Here is a 21,117-nt window from a genome sequence, read left to right as displayed (position 1 = left end):
GTTTGGGGGCTGCCTGGCTATTTAGCGCCTTGGGGACAAAGGTTTTCCCTTCTTCATGTATCACATTACACTAAATTATAAATGGGCAGGCTTCACCTCTGTCCCTTTCAAGTTAATTATGCTCATGGCTCTAACCCAAATGCCCAAGCTGGGCTGACAGGGATCAATTTCATCGCGCGTAGTCCATTCCGTCACCAACACTAAGCCTTTGTTATCCCCCAGAAGCCCTTTGCACTGAAAAGCTAACTTCATAAATATACAATTTCATTTTTAATTTTTAATTCTATCATTCACAATGAATTATATTTTTAATACATTTCAAAAATCGTCTTTTGATGTGTTTCCTGTCCAAAGGCAAAGGTTTCTAATGTGTACTTTCAGATTTTCTATTATCCAGCTACAGCCATGCCATTGTAAAGAGCTGTTGACGGGTAATCACAGAAGAAACATGACAACTTGAAATTCACACATGTACCAGTTTTAAAAATCGAGTACCCTCCCTTCCGGCCAAAAATATAAATTTAGGGGTGACTTCTTGAGGACTAAAAGCAGGGTTTACCCACTATCAAAAAAATGTTCTTTTGACTGTTTAACAATAGGTTTTTATTCATGCTGCAGTTTCACTACGCATAGTTGACCTAAACCATGTTTTACAGGCCAACTTTGAGTATGGCACAATAGGTGCTGAAGTTGGCATTTAACTACCAGGTCCTGTGTGTATTTTCTACACCATTTACTAGGGACGTTTAGGCAAAATAAAAATACCAGTCATGGCTAACACAATGTAACTATTTGTAAATGGGAGCAAAGCCACTTTACTCCTTCTTAGCAGGGGTAAAGTGCACAATGATCACAAACCAACAAAAATAGTGTTACGAAAAAGTAATACAATCTGGAGTGACCATGCCGAACAGGGGGATTTATTAACCATATGGCACATTTTAAACGTTTTTCACACATAATATATCTTGAAGGAAACAGCAGATTATTTTTGCAAGATTTAATTTTTAATTTGAAGAAATGGGAGTAACTAAAAAATGTATCCATTGGGAATTCTGGAAACAAAACAAAAAAGCAACGTCCGGGGTGGAAATCAATAGTGCCCTATCAAAGTTTGAAAACAATAGTTCAGATTCCTCCAGGCGTGGTGCTGGCCTTCCCAAAACAGGTAGCTCCTCCTCATTTGGATATCCATTTCCCTGGAGCTGAAGTCTTCTGAGCACCTATTCCTTAGGCAAGACTGAGGTCTTTAATATTTTGGGTGTTTTGGTGTGGAAGGGCCAGGTTGTTCTTGAGAAGTAGGGTAATGGAAATGGTTAGGTTTGGGTGCATGTGGTATGGGAGAGTTTGGGGGTAAGGGAAAGTTTGCTATATGGGAGAGTTTGATGGTATGGGATAATGGAGGTGCATGGGAAGGTTTTGTGGGATGGGAGGGTTTTACTGTATGGGAAGGTTTGGTGGTATCGGAAGGCTTAGAGGTATGGGAGGATGTAGATGCAAGGGAGGGTTGGGGTGTATAGGATGGTTTGGGACATGGGAGGTTTTTGTGTATGGGAGTCTTTGGATGCATGTGTGGGTTTCTGAGTATGGAGATGGAGGGTTTATGAGTTTTGGGTCTGGTTGGTGCAATTGGAATGTGGTGAGAGGTGAAGAGATGGTATGAGAGGTGGCAATGGGGTAAGAGGTGGAATCGGGTCAGGTGTTTGGATGTAGGCTGGGGGAATGTTGTCAGGGGTCAAATGTGGGCAGTAGTAGTAGTAGGTATAGGTGTGGGGAAAGCACTGGTGTAAGGTGAGGCTCTTGTAGTAAGCAAACCTCTCTGTAAGGCACACAGTGCAGACTGCATGCCATCCAGGATGTTGATTACTTACATCAGCTGTTGACTGACACCCTGAATGTCATTCAAGAATGCTGTCTGCCCTACAGAAAGGCTCTTTAAGACTTCAAAGGCCTCCTCTGAGACCAGTGTTGGGTGGATGGGGGGAGGGGGCGAGGTGCCTGTACCAAAACAGCCCATCTCTCTACTGGGTGTTGGCTACTTTCTGGAGATACAGGAGTGAGGATGCTGGTGGTACTTATGGTGATGGCAGACAAAGGACAAGATATCACATCCTGGGATGTTTTCTCTGCATCAACAAAGTGCTGGCCCTAGCCAAAGTCCTCAGATTCTGTAGATGTTGTGGCCTCCTGGCCAACCCCATCTGTGTTTGTAGATCCGCCTTCAAACTCCCAGTGGCTCTCCTTTTGCTCCCAAGAAGTCTTGCCAATGTCTCCATTGCTAGCATCAGAAGTAGCTGAAAACACACATATGCACCATCAGTTACAGAAAACCTAGAAAAATAAAAAGATTTAGACATATCACAGCGGTGTAAACATACATACTTTTATTAGCAAAATCAATTTAATGGACACACAAACATTATTAAGGCCATGATCACAAAAGTGAAATACTGCTTGTTCATTCACAAATGTCAAGGATATTCTGATACCCTTCTTCTAACTCTTTTTAATGCTATTGCACTTATATTAATGCTGAGAGGATATATGTGGCATTTGTGAAGGAGTGACCCAGCAAAAACTCTATAGGTAGATCATATTATTCTTAGTTTTTTTTTTCATGGGAAGCGTCACAACCAAGTGATTCATCACTGCTCAATCAGTCAATACCCAACAAATAAGCTGAATGGTCCACTTTTAAACTAGACGACCACAAGGACATCCTTAAAACCTTATCAGCCATTAAGCCTAGCAACCACTACAAAGATCCACTCCCTGCAAAACTTGTGCCATACATTAACCAGGAGATCATCCCCAGTTGGACATTGATAGTCAATGCTTCCTTGTCTCAAGGATCCTTCCCAGACTGTCTAAAGATGGGCCAAGTCATTCCCATCATTAAAAAACCGACAGAGAATCCCGCTGATCCTAGCAATTTTCGACCAGTATCCAACATTCCACTATTAGCTAAAGTGATAGAAAAATGTGTTCATCAACAACTAAGCCAGCACATCTCTAAATTCCCACTACTAAACGATTGCCAATCGGGATTTAGACCAAATCGTAGTACGGAAACGGCAATACTGCACATTGTAGATGACGCATTACTCACGCGGGACCAAAACAAATCATGTTTTTTAATCCTTCTTGATTTATCATCAGTGTTCGACACATTGCTAGAACATCTAGAGAACAGAATGGGTTTTTCTGGGAATGTTCTTGACTGGTTCAAGTCTTACTTGAGGAACAGATCACAAAGATTTCTGGTGAATGAAAACCTGTCAGCATCCTCCCCCATTCAGATAGGGGTCCCACAAGGCTCAACCCTCTCCCCTTCACTATTCAATTTATATGTGGAACCACTAACGGATATACTCCACCATGCCAACATCTTTTTCCACATGTACGCTGATAACACCCAGATTTACATTAAGATTTCCTCTTTGGAGGAGATCACAATAATGAACAAGGCTTTAAGGGCGAGGATGCTATGGTTAACAAGCAATCAGCTTAAACTAAACGCAAAAAAAACTGAATTCCTCCTAATATCCCCCACCTAAAGCCCGCCCATTTTAAAAGAATGGACCAACTTGAACACCGCACTCAACTGCACCCCGATCATTGTAGAATCAACCAAATCTCTAGGAATCACTCTAGACCAGAGCCTAAACATGCAATCACACATCAACACGTTGGCTAGAAATGCACGATTTCACCTGAGCTATCTTAAGAAACTGAAACCATTCATCAAAGCAACAGACCTCAAAATGGCAGTTTAGGCATTAGTAATATCGAGGATCGAATACGGATGCACAACACTTTCTGGGCTCCCCATATCTCTCCTCACCTAAAAGCGCAGAATTGGCTACCTTATGAAGCCAGAATTCAGCTCAAACTGGTGTGTATAACACACAAAGCGCTACACTTCAATTCACCGAGATATCTAGCTCAGAAATTGGAAATTTCTGAAGGAAGCAGACAATCAAGGAGCCCCAGAGATCTAGTGCTGAAGCCACTGATTTTCCGCAAACAAAACAACTCATGACAGAGCGCTCTCAGGTGCTGCACCGAGAATATGGAACTCACTACCTCCAAGCATCAGAAGGTTACCCAACCCCGCAACATTCAAGAAAGAAACCAAGATCTTTCTAATGAGCTCATTCCTACCGTAACCAATACAGATCAACGACATAAGATTCACCTAAATCCTTTCGCTTAGAGACACAAGAGCTTTTTGCCACGAACCAAGTTCACCGGTTCAATATAGGTTCTTGCTTCTACTGACGATGTGGTTCCTCTAGACTTACATTCTGTGAATGTGCTAAAGTATTTATCAAGGGAAGTGGCTGTAATAACTCAGAACTTACAGTAAGTTGCACACGGTTGATATCTCAGCATTACAACATTCGTCTAAATAAAGTACATTTTAATGAACAACATGAGACAAAAATTACAAAAACTGAACAAGTAGTCTAATTTTGCTAATGAAACTTTACTCTAGTTTTAAAATTTAGTTTGGGATGTTTATTGTTTGGTGTTTTGACTTTATATGTGTTTTACTGTACCATAAATACTTTACACATTGGCTTAAGTTAAGCCTGTCTGTCCTGTGCCTTAGCTACCAGCGGGTTGAGCTCATTTAAATTAGTGACTTTAAGGGTCTACTCTAAACAGAGTTGTTAATTATTGCTTGATTTGGGCAGTCGGTCACCCAAATAATAATCCATTATCTTACAATACTTATATTCAATGTTCTACATGAACTTTCTGACATTTCTGTTCTCTGACTTCAGTGGGTATGGGAGATATTTATATTTAGGCAGACTAATGTGACACATATCCCATTATTACTAGTGCATAGTATTTTAATGCACTTGTAGTAAACTGGATGTCAGATTGTTCACATTGTGAATCACATCAGCAAACATTCAAACGGTGTTACAATTCTGTGGCAATAAGCATTTTAAATAATGCCCCTTCACTTTTGAAGATTTGATATGTGTCAATATACAGATTCACAAACATTTTGAAATTTTAGTCCCTCACAAATGCTAGATGTCACATAATTATTTTACCTACTGCATTCGATCCTGTGCCATTTTGAATAAGGTGAAGGTATATGCATGATGCTCGAGATAGAGTAACCTTTGCCAAAACTCTATATCAAACCATAAATACCAGGCTCACATTTCTGACATGAGTGTAGAAGCAGCAAAATGTAAAGAAAGTTAAATAACAACATGGAAAGTATTATAGCTTACTCCCTTAACATTGCTCCATGGCCTTCAGTTCTCTATCCAAGTCAGCGTAGGTCACCACCAGAATGTGGAGCAGCATTGGGGTCTGCAACCGCCACACCCACTTCTTTTGTATTACAATTTATTTTTCATCAAAACACAATAAGTAACACACTTATGACTATATATGTACAATTGCTAACAAAGAAGAATGTTTTTGAATGGCAGTTGTTGTTATGTATTTGTTTGGCATACCTAGCACAAATACAATCCAACTTACTGTACATATATGGTGTGCAATATAGTTTTCTTCTGGTGGATGTGATACCTGTTACCTTTCAATTCAATTGATTGTCAAATATTATATACAATTACCCAAAACATATACTTAGCATTTTATTTGCCAAATGTTTGGTAACTCTTTATGTGACCATAACCCAATGTAGTGTCATGACATTTCTGTGCAGATTCATGCATAAGTATTAATTTTTATTTTAATGTTAATGCATGCATGAATGTGTGATTAACGGGCACTATACCATACTATTATTGCCTTTAAAATGTTTTATTATTTGTTTCTGTGAATGACCTCTATGTCTCATTGTGATGTAGTAGGCTTTATTTCTCTAAGTGACTATAGATCAGTGCTTTCCAAACTATGGGTCGTGACACGATTTTAGGTAGGTTAGGAAATTCAGAGCAATAAATAACAAGCATTTGCAATGCAATAGGTCTCGCATTTGTAAATGCGAGACCTATTGCATTGCAAATGCTTGTTAATAATGCTTTGTGATGGTGGGGGAAAGGAGGCCCAGTGATCTGAGATCACTATCGGACTTGCATGGCAGCGTAATGATTCAGGAACAATCAGATGTGCGATACAATGACGAAACGCGCCAACATTACTATCACTGAACCCCGTTCACTCTAACCGGGAGCGGAAATAAGAGCCACGGGGGAGGGCTGCAAAAGCTACATTCCAATTTGCCTGGTCAACAGGATGTTGCAGTAAGTATCCGGCATGAGACCAATCCGGAAGTAGGTGAGCGTGCTAGTACACACAGAGGACGTGAAACCTCTTGATAAAGGGACACAGCGAATTAGCGTTGCTGGTGCGGCAACAGCTTTGCGTACATGGCGAGCTCACCGGAAAGGAAACCAAGGGTGTTAAAACGCGTATACCGCCTCGAAAAGTGGTTCTGGAATTATATTACGCTGGGGATCACCCGTGTTATGACCATGAATAAGAAAACTGTCTAATTCACACAAACGAGGTAACAGAACATTGACGCAGTTAATTCGCATACCAAGACGCCCCAGAGAACAACCCAATACAACGCGAATCAATGGAGAAACCTTCATTTTGGAGGGCAGGAAGGCACGAACAATGGGAAGGGAGGCACGGGAAGAAATTGTGCACATGCAACATGAAGTAAAGGGGCCAGTAACCATTGAAGTGGGCGTGGCTTCTCCCCCGTACTGTACTACCACAGATTAACTCCAGAGCAGCGCTTGTGCGCTGGCTTAAGGTTCAACCTAAAAACGACTTATAATTCTGTGTTTATCTCTTCATATTTGCCTATGCTAAAAGACTGAGGTCAAATGTCATGCTATTTCTTCTGACAAATTGCTTATTATTCTTTGCTGTTCCATTTCTTTTCTCTGACAGCAAACTGAGATGTGATTTCAAAGGCAATTATTGTACAATTTTGCTGGGTTACAGGATGTGTGAAAGGAAAGGCTGTAGGGTGTCTTTTTTTGCAACACACAATGAAATATAAATACTGTAAATGAATTGCATGAATTAAGCAGTTGGAAAGCAAAAATGAAGACACGTTACTTGGTGATACATAAATGATAAATATTCACAGAAACCTGATTCCCAGGTGTGCTATTAGTCTTATCAGTTAAACATTAAACCTGGGCAAATTATATTACCCATATCATTGGAAAATGCGCTGTCCGTAAATGACAATGTACTACCATATGATGCTTTAGTTACATTCAAATATGTCCTGCCACATGCCAATTAAAGGTAGGAGGGTCGCAAAAGCGTGACATTCTAAAAATTGGGTCGAGGTTCTAAATAGTTTGGGAAGCACTGCTAAAAACCCTTGTATTTTCTGTATACATGTTTGCTTTTAAAAATGGGACTACAAAGAACACTTGTATCGTCATTGTTAAGTTGAGTTTAAAAACTTTGATTGGCACAATAAAAATTATGTTAAGTAGAATAACATCATTTTCCACAACCAAAGTATCACTTGACTCATCTACTGCCACTTCAAACAACATATAAGTCATTTGAACAACATTCACAGTTGGAAATGCAAAAATATGCAACCCCATGGATTTTCTATTTGTATCACTGTTATAGCAGCTCTACATATATAATACAGAGCTAACCCATATCACAGGCTTGGCCGCCATGCCCTCAACAATGTTCTTCTGTTCTCATATTCAGTCAATCATTTTAAAAACCAATTTGGGACGGTGGACACCCTAAAAGGTGGGTAGAGGCCACATTTATTAGACCATTGTCCATGACGGATATGTCAGTTATCTGCCATGTTACGTCTGCCAACATAAACCTATATTGTCATGTTTGGTTAGGCATGAAAACAAGGTGGACCAGTCTCCCTAATTCGATGCAAGCATTCACCATCCGTGACATTGTTTCTGTCAAAATGACATAGAACGTCTCCCTTAAAAAATATACAGGTAAATCGTCCACAGTGTAAAGTATGTCTACCTTGATGGACTTAAACCCCCCAAAAAAATTTTTATTACAAATAAGAAGCTTTAGTGTCGGAGGGATGGGCAGAAACAAAATCTAGGAGGCCGAATGTAGTGCTAAATTTTGACTGGTTTATTGATTTTATGGCAGTGAATAGTATTTCTCTACATGTTCTTTTCTTTTTCTTCTCTGGTTTCTTTTTGTATTTTTAATTTTCTGATTCCTTTGGTGTCTTGACTAAAACTTGGCCCTGCTGTTCACGCGTTGATTTTTCTCTTCTCTCTTTCTTTACTTTCCCAGGTTCTCAGGCGGGAGAGGGACGCACCCCAGGAGGCTCGAAAGAAAGGAGAGATGACAGTGAGTAACCAAGGTAATTTTGACCCTTTCAGGATAGGCCTCCACCACACTGATTACGTGTTCCAAAAAATAAAACAAAATCTATATAACTCTTTAGTGGGAGTGGAGAAGGGTAGGGAAGTGATAAAGTATTTTAAAAAAAGGAATGTAATGCACACTGAGGGAATTCTTTACTTCTCTTATCCCGCTTTTGATCTTTCTCTCTTCTCATAGATTGTAGTTGCCTTCCATTAAGAATTCGAACTGGTAATAGTGCTTCCCCAAGAAAAGAATTTAAAAAAACTAATTCTAATCGCAGACATACGATAATAAAGGATCTCCTCCCCCCCCCCCCCCTTTTTTTGTTGTTGTTCTACAGCCACAGACAAAATAAAAGAAAAGGAGCAAACATTGAGAAGGCACCAACAACTCCCTTTTCTGGTTGTTTGGTGCTTTATTCTATTAGCCCCGTATCTTGTTTGGCATCCGAGAGGATGTTAGACAGTTGCCCACCCTCCTCCCTTTCACGGTCACTCACTGCGGTAGCCGCAACTCTCCTGAGTTGCGGCAGCGTTGTACCAGCTATTCTGAGGTGTCCACCACTCCTCAGACCAGCGCTCTGTCATCTCGTCTTCGGCGTCTTCTCTGTCCTGGACTCGCTGCAGGACTTCTGTTTCTTCCGCGGCTCCTGGCGTCTTGTTCCCGTCGTAGCATGACAAATTTGAAACAAAGTATCTCAAGTATGTGAAAAAGGATTTTATATAATATATATATATACATATATATATATATAATTTTGAATTATTGTGATTTTATTATTTACAGTCCAACACCTGTGTGTAAACATACAATATTTACAGACTATATTTTGCAGATATGTCCATCCACCAGTACACAGAAGACTACAAAGAAGGCAGCGTAAGGAGTCTACAAAGCACGTCCTGATCTGGAAACCATGCAGGAAAAACACATTATTAAGAAGTACATGCTGAACCATGCCACAATTCAAGGCTAAGCTCTACAATTTAGACATTAGAAATCCAATTGGCATCCCATCTATCGTGAAAATAATGGCAGTGATACATTTCTGTGCGACTGATTCCTTCCAGTGAGGTTAGCTACTCCAATGACTACATCCAATTTCCTACAGATAATGCTACACTAAACAATATCAAAGCCAAGTTCTGTGGTGTGGGAGGTGCAGCACATATTGTTGGTGCCGTAGATGGAACTTACATTCCATTGGCGTCACCTCATTACCGGAAGCCAGTGTACCATAATAGTAAGTATTTCCGCTCCATTGATGTGCAAGTGGTTTCTATATCACCAGTGTATGTGCACGATTTCCTGAGTCAACCCATGACTCATTAGTGTTACACAACAGCTGCATAGCACAGCTGCTGGCAGACCTTGCAGCAATGATGACCTGGATTTTTGGTAGGTGTTAGCATTAGTGTTGAAGTGATATTAGTTGTTCAACTTTTGCCATTCAGTCATAGTTAAAGTTATGTTTCTATTTTGAATTACATTTTTCAGGAGTCTATCCTAGCTGCACATGGCTTTTAACATCACTGTGAAACCCAACAAAATCTTGAGAAGTCTGCTTCAGTGAAGCCTATTTGGAAACAAGTGGTCTGCTGGATCCTGAAGATCAGGTTCTGTGCCTAGACAAGCCTGGAGGGAGCCTCTTCCACTCCCCTGGGAAGGTTTACAAAATAGTTGTGTTGTTTTGTATGCTACACACCACTGCCCTGCAGAGGAACAACCCCTTTATCCCTGATCCCAGTGGGAACACCAGGGTGATATTGGTGAGATGTTCCAGCAACCTCAGGTGTGAACTCATTGAAAGCATCTTTGTCTTATGGAAAATGCAATAAAGCACAATGACAATATATAATTTAAAAGCACATATTCCATTTTACAATGTCTGCTACTAATGCTACAACGCTTTTCAGGTTATATTAAAAAAACGTTGTGTATATAAATGAAAATAGTATTGTAGTTCTATTGTCATTAAATCACATTATGATATAATTAAATGTGACATATAAAGATGGACTTGTTATGTGAGATGGTATATGTTATAGCTGTTCATGTGGATTATTTATAATAAATTGCTCATTTAATTTTTATAGGGCAAACGTTTTTCACAAACATATTCATATATATTCTTAATCCATCCAAATTCATCTCATCCCTTCATCTGCTGGAGCACTAGCAAGTAATTGGTGGGTTAATTATAGTCTTGCACAGAAAGTGATGATGGAGAGATGGTGGCAGGATCTGGGTTGCAGGTTGCTTGAACATTGATGTGATTTGTTTGTAAATAATATATGTACACTTCCTCTCAGTCATAGAGTGATTCCAAAGTTATTTAGTTTAATCTAAGGTACATGTGTATGTCTCAAACTACAGATCTGGTTCTTGAGTCATTACTCTGTAACATATCTATAGAAATCAGATTTATTTTATGACTACATCTAAACATAATTTGTATGAAAAACATACGGACAGACCCTAACTGTGGCTGAAGGCTCCCATTGGTATTGCTAATGTATTTGGAGGACTAGTTGCTACAATAATGTAACAATTACTTATTTCTGCATAACAGGTGTTTTTCTTTTCATTATAGCATCTAAATCTTTTGTTAGTGGAGTATTTCATAATGTTGTGTCTTTAATGTGGCCAGTATTTGTAAAAGTATACTTCTCTCTCGCTGGTGAAATTTGTACCACTAAGACTATTATATTCACAAACATTCAATCAATCCATATAGCTGAACTTCTAACATATGAGATGAAGTCATTTATTGTGTTATTTGTGGTGAAATGTGTCAACTTTACTACACATTTGGTATGTGTAAAATATTATGAAAGACGTACTTTCCATGAATCAGAATAATTTCCCAACACACATTATCTTTATTATCCCAAATTATGCAAACAATTCACACTCAGAAAATGAGTTAACATGTATGGTAGATGAAAAATGAAAGATACAATTGGCTAGAGTCCTTTTTCAGGCAACAGTTCATGAGTGGACTGCAAATGTAAGGACAGAAGGCGGCTAGGATGAATAGTCCAGACACTTTCTGTAGGAGGTTGGCTTAGTATATGGTGCAAACTTATTCAAGTGATACACCTTACACTAATCCAGGCAACCCTTATGGTGATTTTAGTGGTCTTTGATAACTATAGAAAATTCTCAATGTGGTAGCTGTGGAGAGCAGCCTTCAGGCTTATCCTCAAGGAGTGTACAGCACCTTGTTTTACCACATTTAATCAACAGTGTAGATTAGATGAAAAAGAACCACACAGTGTCTTATAAAAAAGTATATTTATTACACAACACTATCACTAACACAGAGATATCAACAATACACACAAGAATACTTCAACATAATCAAGTAAGCAGCACAAATATACAGTGATCCCCTGGGGGAGACCAAACCCTATACTAAGAAAGTGGAATGCAATCTGCAAAGGAGAAAAGGACTTGGATCAGATGACTCAGAGGAGCTGGGGACACAAGGAACCACTCAAGGTAAGTACCCGGAGGCTATGTGCAGAGTTGAAAACCAGCCGTGTGCCCAATGGAAGTCAATGGAGAAGTTATGGTTGCAGTTTTAAAGAAGAAGGACTCTTCCCAGAGGACCCAGAAGAAACCCTGTGCAAGACAGAAGGTTGGCGAGCCACCCCACCCGTGGATGCCCCTGGAACCAGGTTACCTGCACCAAGGAAGCCGGGTGCATAGGGGTGAAGTGACGTCGGAACCTGCCATAGACGACAATGCGAGACTTCGAAGAAGATGTCCCTAGAAAAGCCTGTGAAGGAGTCCAGTGGAACCCAAAGATGGATTCTTGAAGAGGAGAACCTGCAAGCAGAGGGGACAGAGTCTATGCCACTCAGAGGTGACCTGGAGGCACAGAAGCACAAGCCCCACCGATGTAAGGAGGCTCAGAAGTGAAGACTGTGACCTTGTAGCTGCAGCTGTGAGGACCAGGTGACGCTAAGGAAGACCAGGAGCCATGCATGAGTTGTCCCACGTAGGATGTCAGTGTCTAGGTGAAAGGTGTATGGCGGGAGCACCAAAAAGCCTTAGTAGCCGCAACTGACAAGGAAAGCGAAAAGATGCGAACATTGGGACCAGCAAGGTGCAAGGGACTCACCAAGTGCAGGAGAGTCAGAGTAGGCCCGAGCAAACAGGGAAGCCCACTAAAGCAAAGGAAGACCCTCAAGAGGACCCAAAGGCTGAAGGCAGAGAAGTCACACAAGGACCTCTAGCAGCTCACCAAAGATGGACCCCCACTGTGCAGAGGATGCAGTGAGGATTCTGATCTTCACAGGATGAGGTGCTGGGTACTGGAGGCTGGAGCTTCTTGTAGCCCGAGGATCTCTAGAGCGCAGAGCCAACAAACCTTAGCAATGGCAAGTCAACGTGGTGCACAGGGGTTGGGTCCCAGTGGCTCCGATGAGGGATACTATCCTCACAATTGCAGAGAAGACAGTCAGGCGTCTAGGGAGCTGCAGAACCACCACCTGTGTTGCTGAACCTCAGGAATTTTGTAGGACGACAGGAGTAGCATACCGGTCAGCTTCATTGCAGTTCCTGCAGAGGCAGGGGAGTGACTCCTTCACTCCAAGGGAGATTACTTTGGATGTCCTTGATGCCCACAGGCCTTCTGGAGAACCTGAATGAAGCACAGACACAAACGGCGGGGAAGACTTGAAGAACAGCAAGACCAGGAGCAGCAGGAGTCTTCCTTGATGTAGTCTTGGTTCCAGTCGAAGTCCAACAAAGTCCAAGTGTCCAGATAGTCGAAGAGTGTCTTGGTTTCAGAGGTGAGTCTTCTTCCACGATGAATGTAAGGACCCACCCACAGGGGTGGCCTTAAGTACCCTAAGGAAAGGGTTGGAACAACTTGGGGGTCCCTTCCAGAAGAGGGGCTGTCAGAGGGCAAGATGCTCCCCTGTCCTTTGTCCAGTTTCACACCAAAGCGGGAACCAAGGGTTCTGAACTGGCTCAAACCAGAAAATGCAAGGAGGGCATCAAATGTGCCCTTCAAAGCAGTCTGGTGGTGCTGCAAATCACCTCCACCCCATCCCAATACACTAAGTCCTGTCTGGATGGTGGTCACACCTCTCTGTGACAGGAAACCTATTGTTCTACCTTCCCCATCTCAAGCTCAGCTCAGCAGCAGGAGGGCAGAATTGTGTCTGTGGTCGACAGCATCACTAGCTTGCTGGTAGACCTTGAAGGCTGTTACCGAGAGTACAGTGGGTCCCTTAGGGAGCCCCCCAATACATGGGATCATACCGAAATTGGTGCTGGGGTTATGTTTCCAAAATGTTTGATACCATATATGACTAGGTTTGGTGCAGCCATTATAAAGTTAGACATCTCGTAATGAGTGATGTCCACTACATATCTTAAAATGGCTGACCGCACTTACAACGCCTAGAAAATCGACTTTGGGTCTGGGGTTTGTAGGGGTGTCCTACTCTTGGGGGGCACCCTCACACTTGTAACCAACCACCCTGACCTCATGACTAAAGAGCCTGCCAGAGGGGTGACATATAGCTTTTAAGTGCAGTGACCTCAGATGTAAGGAAATTGATATCAAGCACCAATTCACACATGGTGCAATGGCAGACCTATAGTCAAAGTTTCAGTGGACCCTCATGGGTGGCACAATGCATGCTGCAGCCCATGGGAGACTACTGGTATACCTATGCCATGGGTACCTCCGTACCATATACTAGGGACTTACAAGGGTACAGTAGTAGCCAATTGTGGAGGCCCTAAAGTATTTAGCAGAGCCAATTAAGGGGACAGAGCACAATCGCTGGGGTCCTAGTTAGCAGGAACCCAGCAAACTAAGTAAAAAACATACTGACACCAGGCAAAAAGTGGGGGTAACCATGAAAGCCGTTCCTACTTTCCTACAATTACAGAAGTTTATTTTTGGTGCTTCTTGATAGTGTTTTGCTCGGTGTTGTCCTTAATTGAGACAGATAAACAACCCCTCCTATGGTGTGTCAACTTGGGAAGATGTGACATGGGGAGCAGCCAGCTGGAGATGTTTCTGGAACCAAGCTGGCAGCAGATGTTGCTTGACCATGGAAAGGGACAGCTAAATTGGGCACTGGTACACATGATGATCTAAAGCCATTCTGCACCACTCCAGAATGAAAGTTACAGACAATTGTGCCTCTCAAGTAGATCATTGTGGCTCCTCTGGATCTCATACTGGGCCCTCAAAGATCAAAGATCATGGACCCTTAGAAGACCCATAATCTGGCTCGCTGGTCCTACTATCATGTAGCAGCACAGATCAGGTTTTGGCCCATGGTGCTCACATTTAAATCTGCTCCTTCAGCATCCCTCCCCCAGCAGGTTCTGCCTTAGTCCTGTTACAATGGCCCTGTGACCTTGACAGTCGCAACAGCTGTTGGCTGTCCTGGTTACACAGCCGTTGTACTGGCTGTTGCTGTCACAGGAGGGGGCAGTTGATGGTGGTGTGAAGACACAAGTGTCTTGTGGGAGCACAGATGTTTCAAATGGGGACAGGAATCTGCTGCCTGTAACATGATAGCATCTTAATGGAGGACGGTAGACTTGAGGTGCTTAGCACACAAACCTGATGGACCCAGCTGCTTTTCAAGATGTTCTTTATTGGCAGGAGAGCTGCTCCCACTGAAGTCTTCGGGAGGTAGAGTGTCCACTAGATTAGAAAATGTTGAAACAAAGTTGGAGTGGTGCACTACTCAGGTGAATGCTTCGTTCTGCACCTCAGAACCTATATTTGCTGGCCCTTATCAGGGAGGCCTTCGCTATCGCATCAATTTGCGTGTCCCCAACAAACATGTTTGGCAACTAACACCACGAGCACACGTGAACAAGCTCGTTTTTTGCTCTTGAGATAACATATGGGGATCTAAGGACCATCTCTCCCCACCGATCACACACCATCCATTGCCCTGAAGAAGTTCATTTTCAAATGAACGAAACGCGTTGGCTGGAACTTTTTACTGTCGGATGGCATTGAGAATAAAGGATTTATTGACACAATAAAACAAGTCTACGTGACTTATTGAGAAATTCACCTGAGTAGTGTACCACTCCAACTTTGTTTCAGTTCTTACTCTGCCTGGCAGCTGGCACCCAACGACGGCAGGTACAGGAGTTGCATATGCACACTGATTTGGACTACCTGTGGATATAATTACAACGGGAACATAGCAGGGAAGTGCGGTTACCTGGTCTGCCGTTGCTCGCCTTTGTTTTCATTTTAGATTAGAAAATGTTGTTTATGATCTGGAAGGTTGACCTTGAAAAAGAAAACAAAAATTAAATGATACTCTATGATTGATTTAAAAAAAAGTATACTTCTTATCACTTGTGGCCTGATTTACAGTTGGCAGACATGTTAGATCATCACCAACAGAACATGTATCCACAACTGATCACATTGAGTATCTTTGCTGATGTTTTTTTAAATAATTAATCTTATTATTAAAAGATTTACTATACATTTATAGGGGCTGATTTCCAGTTAGGTGGGGGCTTGCTCCTTCCCCAAAGTGAGGCCTATCCCATCAGCATTTTTAAAAGTGACATAATGTAGAAGGTATATCCCTCATCTTTGCACAGGCAAAGCTATCCAACATATTCTAAATGTTAGCCATTGTGAGTGTTTTGATTTGAAATGTGGTTTCACAGTTTGGGGCTGTAGGGGTGTTTTAGGGCTTTAAAAAGACAGTTTTGTTGACTCTCCTGTCCAGGCTCTATCATACTATGCATTAGCAAACGTCTGTGAAGGAGAATCACTGAACCATTTTTCAGTCAATAATAATATTTGTAACCCATCCTAGCCTGGATATGTATTTCATATAGGACATTCCACTCTATGGGATAGTTAGGCTGATGTTTCTAAAAATGTTTTTTTCAAACTTAATGAAAAGACTGACATACGATTTTGGATTATTTGGGGTGTGTGACTGCCTACCTCAAGAAATAAAAACACTTCTTGTCAGGGTAAACCCCTAAGTCACTAAATTACCCTGTGTGCAATACCCTGGTAGCTATGACACCAAGCGGACAGGCTGCACCTAAGGCAATGTGCTAAGTATTTACGCAGTACCAAAAAAGTAATACAGTCAAAGCTATAATCAATAAAAATATAAACCTTAATTATAAAAATAGAGTGATAATGAACAAAACGAGACCGAAACAAAAAATCCACTGAGTGGAACTGGAGATATGATTTTTTTTAAATTCTAGTTAAATATGGTGCCAAAACGGGAATGTGCCAATTAAATTGGCACCTGTAAGCAATTTGAGGCTGTCCACGATGGACCACAGTTTGGATACCCCGAGTAGATTGGTCTCACTGAAGCTCTGTAATTTTTAAGGTTTTTGTTGATGATTTTTCAAGGTCCTAATTCAGAAAAGGAATTGGTCGCTTTTTTCAGTTGTGCAGGGACCTCTAAGTGGGACGAATCTGAAATTCAGTCCAATGCTGTCGGACTACCAATCTGGTATTTTTTTGTGGCAGGCCTCCCTGAAGCTCTTGAGGGAAGCTCTTGAGGTTTTTGTAATGTGATTTTGCCATATTTGTTTTTAGAAAAATGCTGAAATTTCTCCAAAGTCCCTTCTCCCATAGGAACTTTGACATTATGTGGAAAATTGTGACTTCCAGACTTGCACTGGGACCAATCAACTTGGTGTATATGACCAGAGCTTCATCGTGGTCGGCTTCAAATCATGTCGAGGGCCTGGCCTTCCAATTCCATAGAATACCATTAATGCTTTCATGCTTTCGGCTTTTTGAGGCTATTTTCACTTAAATCTTTTAAAAGTCCTAAGTTCACCCTATTGATATTTTGTCATTTGCTTATTATATTTGTCACTATTTTGAAGAACTGGAGTGGAGTTTTTACTGTGTTGTGGCTTTGACGTCTTAGCTCTTTTGGTACTTCTAAATTCTTTACGCATTTTCTTCAAAATACACCTGTCAGCTCGGTCATAGCTATCAGGGGTTGAGCTCAACCTTATGGATCAATTCTGTTTGTTCAAGCCACATCAAGTTGTGCATATACACAGCTAGGTGCCTACAACCCAGGATGCCGGCAGCATCCAAAATAAATGTACAGGCCGAAGCATACACAGCTGTCTGCCTACAACCTTGGGGCCAGCAGCGTTATGGAGGCAATTTTAATGCAGTAAACAAAATTAAAACCAAAGAAACAACCCACATCCCACCAAATTCCTTTATCAGAACCAGCAAAGTGGTTGATGGCAAAAGTATGTCGAGGAAAATGGTGAAGATTTAATCAGTCAAGAGATTGGGAGACCTAGGTTGGGGCAGACTTATCGTTAGGCTCGGTTGTTGGGAACAAACAGAGCAGTTTAAGGTAAAATGGACATGTTAATTTGTTGAATTCGGGTAAGGGTATGAGAATGAATGGAGCCCACAAGTCGGGTAGGAGTCACTCTTTTGGTCATTAGTTAGAGACAATTTTTCCATTCCAAATATAAACCATGATTTGTGTAGGCAAGCAGAGTAATCAGAGACCTTCATGCTGCCCCAGAGGGCGGGAATCACTTGGTGGGCCCCCCTAGTGCCAGGGCAATTTGCTTGCCACGGGAAGGGAGAAGCAGATATGCCCGGGGATTGGGAAGTCCCAGAATGGTGTAGGCTGGAAACCTTGATTTGAGGTAGCGATGGCTAGGTCAATGTCATTAAGTACACGCTCGCAATAGCGGGCTAGTTTTGGACAATGCCACAGAAGTTGGAGTAACGTGCCTGGTACCCCACAGCCCCTCCAGCACTCCTTCGAACGTTCAGGGTTCGAAGCCTGGAGCCTTGCTGGAGTCAGATACCAATAGGACACTATCTTGTAAGCCATTTCAATGCTTGCCATGTTATGGGCCATATGCCGGTCTCTATAGCAAATGTCGTCCCAATTGGCGTCAGAGAGCACAGCCGCCCATCTAATTTGTCCCGCAGACCTAACGGGTGCCCCCCCTTTTGGTCCAGCAAAGTGTACAGCTCGGTTATGAGGCATTTATTGTCTTTTTTAAGAAGTAACTATTTTTCCAAGGGTGTGAGGGTCCTCTCTGCATGCGGCTTGAAAGAGGGCTGCATCACCCAGTGGCAAAACTGTAGATATTGGATACAATCTCATTCTTCAAGGCTATAGTCAGATTTTAGGTGCTCAAATGGAATAATCCTTTGGAGATCAAACATGCATCCAATTTGTTTGCATTCAACCTCCTGCCAGCGCCAGAACCTGTCCAGTTGCAATCCGTATTGGCCACGATTAGGGTCATGGGGGATGGAATGAGATCAAGCCTGCCTTATTTGCCACTGCATCCCACACACGGAAAACAGAACTTGTCACAGGTGAGGAATAGAGTCCCATGCCCTATGTTTCCATGGGATCCAAGGTTCTTTCCAGATATGTGAGCTTGCTACTGCCTGTTCCATGAAGCACCAGTTCTTCTCAGAGAGCAGCCAGCTCCATGCAACTAAAAAATGGAGTTGAGAGGCTTGGTAATATTGGAGCAAAAGGGGCACTGCAAGTCTACCCTCCTGTGTCGGGTAGTATAGTAAGTGGTTCTGAAGGTGGGGTTTCTTCCCATCCCAGATAAATGTATTAATTTCTGTTTGCAGGGACTACAACGTGTGCCTCAGTAGGGTCAATGGGGGGGTGTGAAGAGGTAAAGGATACGAGGGAAAATTGACATTTTGATGGCTGCAACTCTGCCTAGCCATGACAAGTGAAGGTGGTGCCAAGTGTTAATAGCAGTTAGAATTTGCGAGGAGAGGGCCATGTAGTTGAGTGTGATGGTTTTAGAGACAGAGCGCACCAGTTTGATCCCGCGGTGGGGTATAGAATCCTTCATCCACTCAAACTGGAATAATGAACGGAGAAGGGTTTCCTTTGGTGGAGTTACCGAGAGGTTTAAAATCTGCGACTTTTGCATGATTACTTTAAAATCGGATAGATTCCCAAAAGTCTGAAGTTCCGTTACGAGTGTGGGGAGGGATGTCATTGGATCAGTGATAGCTAGGATCACATTGACTGCATATAGGCTGATAAGATGTTGATCGCCGCCTAACTGGATTCCAGAGATACCTGGATTGGACTGCAGCCGCTGTGCCAGGGGTTCTTTGTATGAGGCAAAAGGGAGAGGAGAGTCTTGTGTTGGACAGAAAAGGGCTGGGACGTCACCCCGTTAACTCAGACTGCTGCCTTAGGTGCCTTATAGACGCTGTGTATCCATGTACAACATTTATCGCCAAAATCAAAGTGTACCAGAGTCTGGAACAGATAGGCCCAGTGGACTCTATTGAACGCTTTCTCAACACCTACAGAGAGAAGGGCATCTTTCTGGGATCTCCGGATTTTGTCCAGTAAGTGGAGAATGCTTTTGGTGTTTTCTCCGTATTGACGGACGGGTATAAAGCCAGCCTAATCTGGGTCGATCAGGTCTGGCATTAAAGGATTAAGGCGGCAGGCGAAAATGCTAGTAAAGATTTGGCATCAATGTTTAGAAGGGAGATGAGTCTGTAGGACCCACAGAGAGCCAGGTCCTTACCGGGCTTCAGAATGACGGAGATTGAGGCTTCGAGCATGGACTCATTGAGACAGCCGGTGTCAGCAAAGGAGTTATATAGGCATGTGAGAACAGTGACTAGGTCTTGGCAAAAGACCTTGTAGAAATGTGAGGAGAAGCTGTTAGGCCCAGTAGAATTCACCTGTTTCAGGCAGGCAATAGCCGATATGACCTTCCCTATGTGTATGGGTTTGTCTATCGCCTCTGAGTCATGCGTTGTAAGGGGGGTAAGCAGGCTGTCTGCGAGGTTAACTGAGAAATGTGTGGAAGTGCTATTTGAGGCTGTGTATAGAGTGCTATAGAAATTCCTAAATGTGTATACAATTTGGGGATCCATGCGCGCCTCGGTGGACGGGCTGGGACAAATCACTTGGACTGACCTGATATGAATTTTAGCCCGGAGGCAAAGCGCAAGCATCCGGCCACAGTGGTTACTCCCGAGGTAGAATTTGTGTTTTAGGCGTGCCATTACATACTCTGCTCTGTTTCAATCTAGGCGCTTGAGGAGTAGTTGTGTTTTTTCCATTTCCCTCAACACACTGGGAGTTCTGGTGCTATTATGTATGTCCTTGAGTTCTAAGACTTTCTGCTCAAAGCTCAGCTGCTTCTCTATGAGTTGTGATTGTCAGACGCAGATTTGGCTACGCATTACCCTCGTACTACTAGTTTTAGTGTCTCAAAAGAAATGCCATTGATGTGTCCCCATTGTTATTGGCTTGGAGGTAATTGGTGATGACCTTGCGAATGGATGTAACTGTGGATTGGGATTGTAGGAAGATCTCTGGAAGGTGGCAATGCGTTGTCCTAGTTTTAGCGGTGTCAATACGTGCCACCAGGGTCAAAGGAGCGTGATCCGATAATGATCTGAGTGCAATGAAGACATCACAGACAAGGGCCTGCAGGGCTGGGGTTGCCAAGAAATGGTCTATACGGGCATAGGATTTGTGGGCTGCAGAACAGAAGATATAGCCCTGTGTGTTGGGATGAGAGAATAGCCAAACATCGCTTAGGCCACAGTCAGCTAACCATGGGAGTCCTGAAGGTGAAAAGGCACCAGCTTGGTCAGAGCAATTGTCCATCACTAGATTTGCCAAATGTTGGCCAGAGTTAAATGGAAAGTGGCCCCTAAGAGCCTGTAAACTAGGAGTTGGTCCTTGATTTTGGCAATTTTGGTAAAGATCTCCC

At 42.5% G+C, this 21,117-nt stretch overlaps 1 long non-coding RNA gene across 1 annotated transcript in view; it reads right to left on the bottom strand.

The window, feature by feature from the left end:
• Positions 1-898: 898 nt before the first annotated feature.
• LOC146789589 (uncharacterized) overlaps positions 899-21,117 on the bottom strand; it is an 82,763-nt gene continuing 62,544 nt past the window's right edge. The window contains exons 2-3 of the long non-coding RNA XR_014970128.1: positions 15,567-15,637; positions 899-2,331 (exon numbers count right to left, since the gene is read on the bottom strand). This is a non-coding gene — a long non-coding RNA (uncharacterized LOC146789589). The remainder of the gene's footprint in view (positions 2,332-15,566; positions 15,638-21,117) is intronic.

This window comes from Triturus cristatus, chromosome 10 (genome assembly GCF_964204655.1).
Source record: "Triturus cristatus chromosome 10, aTriCri1.1, whole genome shotgun sequence".
NCBI lineage: Eukaryota > Metazoa > Chordata > Amphibia > Caudata > Salamandridae > Triturus > Triturus cristatus.
This window is presented reverse-complemented; position numbering and strand designations above follow the sequence as displayed.